This window comes from Bidens hawaiensis, unplaced genomic scaffold, assembly GCF_021521415.1.
Source record: "Bidens hawaiensis isolate Kalapana, Puna unplaced genomic scaffold, B.hawaiensis_p1.1 tig00026906_1, whole genome shotgun sequence".
Classification (NCBI taxonomy): Eukaryota; Viridiplantae; Streptophyta; class Magnoliopsida; order Asterales; family Asteraceae; genus Bidens; species Bidens hawaiensis.
The window spans coordinates 98,674-109,880 of NW_027494344.1; the positions used below are offsets into that span (position 1 = coordinate 98,674).

Sequence of the window (11,207 nt, forward strand, 5' to 3'; positions counted from 1 at the left end):
ACGAGCTTCGGGTTAAAACGATATTGGGTTGGAATGGGTTTCGCGTCAAAACGGGTTGGGTTAAAAAATGGTATACTTGAAATTACTGTACATTTCATCTTTGCTTCTTGATTTTCGTCACCGGTTACGCGCGTTCAGGCATTAGTTACGTGGATGACCTTGTTTATGCGTACCAAATTACTTGTGTGTAGGCGTTGTGTGACGCGATTACCGATAATGGTTACATGTCTGATGTCATGTTATGCACATACCATCATCGGGATATGCACGTACTGTTGCGAGGAACGTACTGACATCAATAACGTTCGTGTGTATCCCGCTGCATCGCGCGGGCACCTGACTAGTAAGTTTAATATAAATAGGTTATATATTCAATATGTGTCGATCTTAATTAATAAAGAAAAGAGTACATTGAAGTATGGTACTTCAAATCTACGTGCACTCATATTGAAGAGACGTGGATCGACTCACTGGTAGACGATCTACTTTCCTCGGGTGTGATTATGCTATTTCACCGATGGTTTCTCTTGGATCTGGGTTCTTCCACCTACAAAATGAACAGCACCGTAAACTTACCCCTCAGAAAGGGACAGAGGGGTCCTCTTTGGGGTAACCCTCCGGTGTGAGAATAAGTATTTGTGGGAGAAGATAATAATATCTGAGTAAGGAAATCTGAAGAGTATTGCTTAATAGCTGAATACCCTGTAATCGGATATGATTTGGATGTGATTGTGTGTGTTACTGACTGTAACTCTCTGTGATTGAATGTAATTGAATATGATTGAATGTCTCTCATTGTGGAGTTGATGCTGTATTTATAGTGCTAGGGTTTCCACTGATTGGGCTCAGCCTTGTTGGCCTCCTCCAATTGCTCTGCGCCACGTGTCCTCTAGGACACCTGGTGCTTTCTCATTGGTTATAATCACGTGGTAGCACATAGGTTTTGCTGAGTTGTCCACCTTTCATTGGCAGCTGTCAACATCAGCATATTCTTATTCCTTAAAAAGATACCTTCTGGAAGGTTGTCTGACGTGCACAATCAAGGTTGCCCTAATCCTGATTTGGATAAGGACGAGGTTGATTATGTGCATGTGTGATATGCGCCAATCCTGAGGATGCGCGAGGTCTTCTCTTTATTCTCACGCGCAGATGTTTCATGCGCAGATGTGATATGCACGAGCATGTGATATGCGCCGCGCGCTGATGCGTCACGCGCATATGTGATATGCGTGAGCATATGTGATGCCTGGGCATCTGTGGTGCCTGGGCATATGATGCCTGAGCATGTGATGCATGAGCATATGTGATATGCGCCATGCGCGTAGGTTTTGGCTTTGTGCCTTCATAATGTCTTGATTTCAAGCTTCTTGTCTATATCTTGTGGGTTGACCCGCCTTGCTCGGTGTTGAGGCGGGTACATACCTCTTCAAGCCCCCCCAGTCTAATGTGTGTCTTGTCTCGCGCGAGCGAGGCAAGATAGATATTAGACTTAACAGTTTGCTCTTTTAGTAGGGGTTTGTCTTTTTCTTCTTATTATTCATCGTTGCGCGAAATTCTATCCTTTTGGTTGCAAGCGAATCGTCCCTGTACGTGGTTGGTTGTTGCTGACGTGGGCCAGTGATGGAGACGTGTCAGACCTTTCGTGTGCTCGAGGTGCTACAGTTGCCTTTCGTGTCCCCTCACATGCTGTCAGGGACACGTGTCGCGCTCGCGTTGGTTCGTTCCTGCGAGTGGTGGCGCGTGAAGTCTGGCAACAGCTGTAGAGTTTCTTTTCGTGTCCCCTCACACAGTGTCATGTACACGTGTCGCGCTCCCGTTGGCTTACACCTGCGAGTGGGGGCGCGTGAAGTCCGATCAGCACCAATTCTTCTCTCTCCTGGGCCTATAAAAGCCAGCCCTTTGAGTTTTTTATCCTTCTTCTTCTTGTTTATTATTCAGATCTCTTTTCTTTGTTTCCTTGTCTTCTGATTACCTTTGTTCTGCTTCCAGGTCTCTGTTCAAGTCATCCTTTGTTCGTTGTCACAGTTGTATGTCTGATAGCTCAGACAACACAATCTCCCCCATCCATTGCTGTAGAAAATCGTTAGTAATGTCTACATTGAAGAAGACCGGCAAGGGGAAGAAGGCTGCTGAGGGCTCATCGGAGTAGGTAGGGAGGACCAAGGCCGTGAAGAGGTGGAATGAAATCCCCTGCAAACTGAGGCAGGCTGATCTTGACAGCCTTATCGCCTCTCAGGGTTTTCTCCCTGTGTTTGGCTGCATGTTGCCTGAGGCCGGGCAAACGGCGGCGGACCCGCCTACCGGCTATATATCCCTTTATAGCCATTTTTTCACCCACTGCAACCTTCGTCTCCCGATGACAAGGTTTGTGGGTGCACTGCTTAAGTTTTATGGGATTCATATATCCCAAGTCCATCCGTTTGGACTTGTGCGCATGACTCACTTTGAGTTCATGTGCAAATCCCAGCGCGAGGAGCCCACCCCTCGGCTCTTTCAGTTTTTTTACAAGCCCAAGATCCAAGATTCTTGGTTCTCATTTATTCCTCGCAGTCAGAAGGTGAAGTGCTCCACTGTTTCATTCAAGAGCCTTCATGACTGGTCTGAGAGGTTTTTCTATATAAGGGCTGGTGTGATCCCCATCCGCATGACCATGCGCGCGATTTCTTCTGCGCCTGCGGATGTGGGTGTCCTCAAGAACCCAACTGGCGCCTGGGTTAATAAGTTGACCGCTGAACCATCCCCCGCCAAGAACATTTGTGAGGAGGCGCTGGTGGGGGTTGGTATGAGCAGGAGGTGGGCGGACAGCGCGACTGAGCCCGTTATCCAAGTCGACGGCTTGTGTAAGTTTACCTCATTGCTTTACTTCTGCGCGAATATAATTCTTTTTGCTGATATCATTTGACTTGTTTTTTGCAGTCACCAAGGAGTATATCCACGCCGCATATGATGAGCATATGGAGGGTGGCTCCGTCGCGCTCGGCGCTGGGGAGGTTGGTTTCCCCGATCGCTTTGATGACATGTTCATCCCTGTTGATCTGGGATTTGTCTTCGACAGCGATGCGCCTGGTAATCCTTTGTACTTATGCATTTTCCCTTATAATACCAAATTTTGCTAACAATTCTGTTGCGTGTATTGTAGATGCGCTCGAAAACTACGAGCTGGAGCTCGCGGAAGAGGAGGAGGAGGAGGCGCCCCAACTAAAGCGTAAAGCTAAGGGGAAAACTGGCGCAGGGGCCAGTAAGAAACAGAAGAAAGATGTTGCCCCTGTTGTTCAGGATCCTCCTACTCAGGCGGGGGGATTTGGGAAAACCCAGGAGTTTACCACCAAGGTTTCCTTGTCTTCCCTGCCTCAAAAAGTGGGCAGACCTCCTGTCCACCTGAGGTATGGTGCCACTACCTCCTCCCTTCGCGCGGCGGAAAAGGGAAGCGGTGTTGCGCCTTTGACAGATATACTTTGCTTATCCTTTATGTCTCTATGAGCGCGATTCTGATAGAATTACTAATGAATCTTTGGTCACTCAAATGTTTGTAGAGCCGGCGACAGCGCAACAAGATGCCGAGGCTGCGCCGGAGGTCGCTTCGAAGTCCCCTGTTTTACCCTCAAAGAAGGGTAGAATGGACTTCATGGCGATGTTTGCTTCGCGAACGGAGTTGCGCCAAGGTACGTATTGCGCTCTTATTTTCTGACTTTCTTTTAGATCAAGTCATGAACCATTTCTTTTTGTTGATTTTTTCATAGAAGCCGTAGCTGGCGTACAAGCTGCTGGCGGCACTCCTGGCGCCGGTGCCAGCGCCGTTGGCTCTGCTCCTGCTCCTGCAAGCGATGAATCTCCCCTCATCGGGATTACTAAGGAGCAGGAGGCCGTTTTGCGCGCCGACCTGGCGGCGTCGAGACCTCCCTCACCTCCTCCTGCGCACAGCCCTCCTCGCGAGACCGATTTTGGATCTAGGTCGCAGGAGAAAAGGCCTGTTTCCGAGGAGGATGAGGAGTTTGAAGTTGAAGACTCCGACCGCGGTCGCGCCAGTCCTGCAGCGCCACGAGGCTTCGCGGCGGAGCCTTCTCGTGGGGCTGGCGCTGACTTTTCTGCTTCATCCCCGCAGGTATTTGTTCTTTTTTGCTCCGCTGCGCGGACTTCCATCTTAATGTTTTGATGACTTAGATAATTACTTTGTTTTTGCAGGAAGCCGATCACATTTACCGCCCGAGATGGAATATTACTGAAGACAGCACATTTCAGTCCATGGGTGTGTGTGCGGAATTCTGGGCTCATGCTGTGCCTCCATCTGAAAGGAGGTTCCAGGAGGACCGCGCTCGCGACGACTTGCTCAACGATCATATGTTTGCTGGGTCGGCCTTCTTTGCTGCCTCCCAAGAGCTTCGCTATGATTACGTAAAAGTACGTGATGCTCTTGCGGAAGCCAAGCAAGAGGCTAAGGTGTCTGCTTGGCATCTTTCTGATGCTCGCGAGAGAGCTGAGAAGCTCCAAGCAGAGCTCAGTGAGAACAGAGCAAGTGCCAACAGCGCCTTCGTGAAGCGCGGTCATGAGCTTCAGGCTGCGCGGGAGAAGCTGCAGGCGGCGGAGGCGGACGCTGCCAAGTACGCGCGCAGATTGCGCGACTTGGAGCTGGAGGCGGAGGCGCGTGACCAAGCTCTTGTCCAGTCTATAACTAAGAAATCATCGCTGGAGAGTGAGGTTGCGCGCCTGAAGAAGGAGCTGGCGGCCCGCGCAGGCCGATAAAGATGAAGCCTTGGCGACGGCAGCGTCTAGCCAGGAAGCACTTGATGCTGCGCGGGCTGAAAAGGAAGAAGTCCTGGCGGCAGCAGCGTCCGACAAAGAGGAGCTGAAACAGACTAAGGAAACTGTTGAGTTATTAAACTCTCAGATTCCTGCCCTCGAGACGTCTGTTGCTGGCCTCGCGCAGGATCGCCACTGGCTAATCTCACAGGGCATGACTCGTTGCGCTTACGCGATGAAATACTCAGACGAGTTCCAGGCCCTTGTGATGGATTGCAACGCTGCCGCGCGCTTGGTTGGTCGAGCTGAAGGGTTTACGGATGGCTATGAATATGGCATGTTGAAGAAGAACCCATCCGAGTACCCTTATCAGAGCGACGCTGCCTGCGCGGACATGGCCGCGGTGGGGGAGAAGTATTTGAATACTCCCATTCCCATCCTTGCACAGGTATTTTAACCTTAATGAGATAAGCTTGACTTATTTTCCAAGTCCTTTTATACTCATTATTTTCCTTATGATTTGCAGATATCCGCGCTTGCTGACCAGCCCGATCTCGGCGCGCTTAAGAAGTTACTTGACGAGTGCGAGGGGGCTGGCGGCGGCGATGATGGCGCGGGGAATGCTGGCGTTGCTAGCGGCTCTGGCGTGGCCAAAGGATCCGCTCCTGACACTGTCGTGATAGAAGGCTCCATTCATGACGAAGAACTTGACTATGGTCAGTTTGAAGATGACGAGGAGCAGGCTGCGCCAGATGCTGAGGGCGATGATGAGGATGATGAAGAGGCTGATGTCAACGTGGAGACTTGAGAAGCCCTTCATGTTTTTTATTTTTATTTGTAGTTTGTATCTCATCTTGTAAACTTGTAAATTTCAATGCTTTGGAATGAAATTTTGTTTTTCCCTTCTTCGCATCTTGCGCATTCCCCATTCATCTCTTTATATTGCATGTTGAATATAAGATATGCTTGCACGTTGGAATAAGAACAAGGTTGTAAGGAATTTATTATACTTAACCCTTGTCATATTGTAAGTGATTTTGCCATATCTTGATTATGTTGACACGTGTCTTGGCGTTTTCATTATTCCTGTTTTGCGCGACATTATCGCGCATTTATGAAATTATGAGTTTTTTAGCCTTTACGTGTCAATGTGTTACTCAGATATCCACTACAATTTCATGCGCGACCCCAACCTGAGACCTTAACAACTATGTTTTGGCGTTTGCTTTGCCTTAGTTGTGTTTAGGTGTTTTATGGTCAGGCTGCGCAGTATGTAGGATGGATGTTGTGAGTGATTTGAGTTAAGGCTCACATTATTGGGCTAAGGCTCTGACGTTTTAGAGTTAAGACTCGTTAACGCGTTTGAGCTTGAAGCTCGCGCATGTATGTTTTACTTCGTTTTATTTCATTTTGATGTCAATACAATGTTGTCATATTGCTCAAAATTAATAAAGGGAAGTGTGAAACATGTATGCAAAAGGTAATAGAATTGGGCTAAGGCCCTGACGTTTTAGAGTTAAGACTCGTTAACGCCTTTGAGCTTGAAGCTCGCGCATGTATGTTTTACTTCGTTTTATTTCATTTTGATGTCAATACAATGTTGTCATATTGCTCAAAACTAATAAAGGGAAGTGTGAAACATGTATGCAAAATGTAATAAAATCCACATTAAGAGAAGATAGCGCGTATCATTATTCATAATGGCTTAGAAAGCCTTGATTACACAGTTGACATTTTTTACATGAAACATTTTCTAAGCTGTGCCGCGTTCCATGCGCGCGGGATCTTCTTTTAATTTGTTTATTTAATGTTTTTAATCTGAGCCGTTGATTTGAAGATGTTATGAGTAATCGTAGTTAGTGGCAATAGATTAGGTTTAAGTGGTGGGTCTTTATAATCTACGTCAGCATGAATATATTTTTAAATTAATGGTAAAAGACAATCTGAACGTTGTCATGGTTGAAACTTGAAAGTGTAAAAGAGCCGAATCCGCTATAGATGGATATTGATGATATATAATTATTTTTCGAATATAAGAGCTAGCACACATTGTCGTGATGGCTCGGCTCGATTCATGGCTATGAAAAGCATCAAAATCGTACAAAAATTGTAAAAATTGTTGGTAAAAACAGGGGAGTAATCACTGGATTACCTGAAAAAACTCCCCTGATCTATGGGCCCAGACAATGTCCCTTGTCAGGCAGGGCCGAATCAATCATTTTAGAGGCCTAAAACGAAAAATAAAAATAAAAATATGATGTCTTTTTAAAGATATGAAAAATAAAATTGTCTTTTGATATCTATTTTCATAAGATTTAAAAAACATGAAAAAATGAAGTTGGGAACTGTAAATTCAAATATGCAACCCAAGAGTAAGAATAGAGTCTTACAACTATACTAGAGTTGTGTTTCGATTAATAACTCTTAATAAACCTAATATACATTAAATAAGAGTTTACATTTTTAATGGGGTCTCATTGAAGTGGGGGTCTAATGTCCTAGCTTGTTTATGACGACCATGTTGTGGGGACCGATCGTTTCAAGCTCTTCATCATCGACTACGTGTGACCTAACATCCGAATATTGTTTCCAGAATCCATAGTATATATGATGAGAACTGCAAGAGTTTGTATATATGTACGGAATACATTAGTGAGTTAATGAGAAATACAAAGAAAAACGGCTATATACGATATAACCATTAGACGTATTACACTTAAAGCAAAAATTCATCATCATCGTACTTAATCAATAAATCTCATCATTAGCAAAGTTATGGTAGGGTATGAGGAGGATAAGATGTGACAATCTTACATCTATCTCGTAGGAATAGATCGTGGCTGCTTCCAATGTGACCTCTGACTCAATATTAGTTTTGCATCAAGCTTCGGACATAATTAAGGCGCATAACACTCAACCATCGGGATCTCGGCCGATTAGTGCATGTACCCTTGTCTTTTCGGCTATCAACGCCACCACATGATACATGATTAACCCTAGCCATTTTAAGGTTATTTTCACGAAATTAGTAAAATAACGTCAAAATTAGTGCAATTTTTCTTTTTTCTACCCGAGGGCCACACATATATACATTTTATGTGAGCACCGCAAGCAAGGTACTTAAACCAAAAATTAAAAACATATAATATGATACTTGCAGTAATCAACATAATACCTGTTCCGGAAAATAATGGGACAAGCGGTTATTTAACTGTCTTATGTATCACGCTTAAAATTTAAAGACGCAAGTGTGTTATGAGATTCTCGCACTTTTCACTATAATATTTTCTCACTATATATAATATTGGTTCTGTGGATAATAATTGATATAAAAGCAACATGTCTGTGTTTTAGAGGATCAAGATTTACTTATCCAAAAAATATGGTTCACAATATAGGATCTAACTCTTAACTCTAACTCAGGTAGAGAAGTGTTAAACTTCTCATATGATGCAAGTACCACTTCTCAACAAGATCCTTGTGTTATCAACGAACAAGATCGACTGCTACCGATAGCGAATGTAGGTCGTATCATGAAGCAAATCCTTCCCCAAATGCAAAAATCTCCAAAGAAGCTAAAGAAACCATGCAAGAATGTGTTTCAGAGTTTATTAGCTTTGTGACCGGTGAAGCTTCGGATCATTGTCGTAAAGAAAAGCTAAAGACTGTCAACGGAGACGATGTGTGTTGGGCAATGATGAATCTAGGGTTTGATGATTATGCAGAACCATTGAAGAGGTATTTGCACAAGATTAGAGAGCTTGATGGTGAAAGGGCTAATCAGAATAAAGGGGCAAGTAGTAGTAGTAATGAAGACAAAGATCATACTCGTCACGAAAATTCGACAAGTAATTATAGATCTACAGGTAACCAAGCTTCTTCAAAAGCTACTGTTTCACCCTCGGGTCCTAATCTTTTCGAATTCACGGTTATAGATAAAAGAAATAGATATTAGGGTTCATGTTTTAATTGGGTCAAGGTAGATTTAAATACTTGTATGATAGATGATCGTGACCATGAATAAGCAAAAAGTTGGAAGAGAAATTAATTAGTTTGATCTATTAGGTTCTTTGTGTTGAGTTTACATCTAGGGTTAGAATATGACCCTGAAAGAATAACATAAGTTGATCTTAATTAGGGTGTGCCTTTGTTAAAAATGAAGTTTTGTATCATATTTGTATGAATACAATGAATGACAATTTCGAATTTTAACTTTTGAATCTATTATGTTAGGTTTGTATAATTTGCTTGGTCATTTTCTTGAATGAATTGTGTTACAAATCGAATCAAGATCTAGTGTGCTTAATTATTTGAATTCTATATACATGAGTTTTCAGATTTGTGCCAAGAACTCCATCATAGAAGTTTGAACTTGCGGTCTTAAAAACATGACCAAAATTCTTAAGATCGACGTGTGTTTTGATGTGATTTTCATATATAAGAGCATTGCAAGCGGAAAGCTGTTTGGATTGCGGTAAAAAAACGCCTTTTCTTTTCTCCACCACACGAGCTAAAATTTAAACGCCCAAATGGCCAATTACCAAGTGTTGTGCTATCCTTGAATTAACTCCTTCACTGCCTGTGGATGCTTCTCAATCACCTGACCTCATAATCATAGGTTTTAGCTAGCCTAAAAATGGGATAAAAAGGTACCATTCCATTACCATCCAATAGCAAGAAGCAAACATGAGTCTTTCTACTTGATTGCTTATTACAAATCATATGGTTGAAATGTGGAAAGCCTAACAATAAACAACAATAAATGTGACCAATTAAGTAACAATAGTTTTAATGTGGTAACCCCTTTTAACTATTAAAAACATATTAGTTAGGGTTTATTGTTAGATAGATATAGTTACCATTGTTAGAAAATATATATGATTTGATTTTTGTAATTGTCGTTATCGTAATCCTATAAATAATTAGTCACTAAATAAACAATATTTTACATGATTTTCATTATCCTATTATTAATATGAAGCAACCTTCCTAGCTACTCAAATACAATATACTTATATATATGCCAATCACTTCCAACAATCTTGGAAGAATACAAATGTTTGGTTCACTAAAACCGCAACTAGCCCAAGGTCAACATCTTGCACATATATTAACATATCAATATAATTGGTTGGATAATACAATTTTGTGAGAAAATGTATGGTTGGTGACTAGGTGGAAATTTGGGGGCCGGCACGCTTCCTTGGTTCCAGTCAGGGACTCTGCTCCTTGAACCTCGTTAGGGGTTGTCGTCTCTTAGACCTCGTCAGGGGTGTAGCTTCTTGGACCCTGTCAGGAGTCCTGCCCTCGGCCCCCGCCATGGGTGCGTTGCCTCTTGGAACTCCCGTTGCTTAGGGGCTTCGCTCCTAAGTACAATAGGGTTATTAAATCATAATAAGATCAAATAAGTGTGCACTCTGCGACCAACTTATTTCGATTCATATTATGATTAACTTGATCAACAGGTTAATTCAATTATACTAACATAGCCAACATCTATAGGCTACCTAAGCATACTATCAATCAGGCTAGTGCACGACTTCGCGTTGGAGGTGCTCCTTAATTGATAATTAACTAGGCAATGGTTATTTATACACCCTTTTTGGTTATTCACACACCCTTTTAACACACATTTAAACCCCTATATACACCCTATAAAGGGTGTATGAATAACACACCCCATTAACTAATCATTCAGTGCAAGATTAAATAGACAATCAATCAACTACTTGAACTCTAAAGGCTTGTACTGTTAAAATGTGGCAAATGAGTCTAATTTGACTATAGATACCATTGTTTTGTGTGTATGTAGTAGGATATTGTTTATAGGTACATACATAATACTGCAGCAATGTTTTGGGGTTAGGGTTCTTGTGAAACCCTAGATGGCAATTGGACATGCTTTATTCATCTTTGTCATAAAAAACCCCATTGGCAAACATTCCCCCCCCCCCCCCCCCCACACCACACAAAAATAAGGTTCTTGGAAACGCTTTTCATTGTATTATTATTTTTGTATAGTAAATGTTTTAATCTTTGTTTAATAATAGAAGCATAACGAATGTTTGTAATGATCATTGTTATCCGGAAAATAAGATTACCATTTTTGTATAATAAATGTTAATCTCTTATATGAGAACAAGTTTTTTTTAAATGCCAATATATTAAAAGAAAACAATGGTCAGCTCACAAGTAGCAAAGCATAAACAAGACAGCCTCCAACGGGAAGTTCATAAAGTTAAATTCGCACCTCTTCTCCCAATTTAAATATGATCTTTTGCTCCTGTTCTTCACCCATAAAAATGAATTTATCTTGATTTCTTATATGAGAACAGGTACTAGAGCACAAATAATCCAAAGTCCAAACTATCACTTATTGGCCGATGGTATCTATATATATTCACAATTTAACCAATGATAATCCAACTATCCTAAAACTAATATGGCCAAAGTTAGTACTTTTTTTTTCC

General features: G+C 42.5%; 1 pseudogene; it reads left to right on the top strand.

Annotated features, from left to right (window-relative positions):
* Nucleotides 1–7,927: 7,927 nt before the first annotated feature.
* Nucleotides 7,928–8,917, top strand: LOC143574406 (nuclear transcription factor Y subunit B-4 pseudogene; annotated as a pseudogene).
* The last annotated feature ends 2,290 nt before the right edge of the window (nucleotides 8,918–11,207 follow it).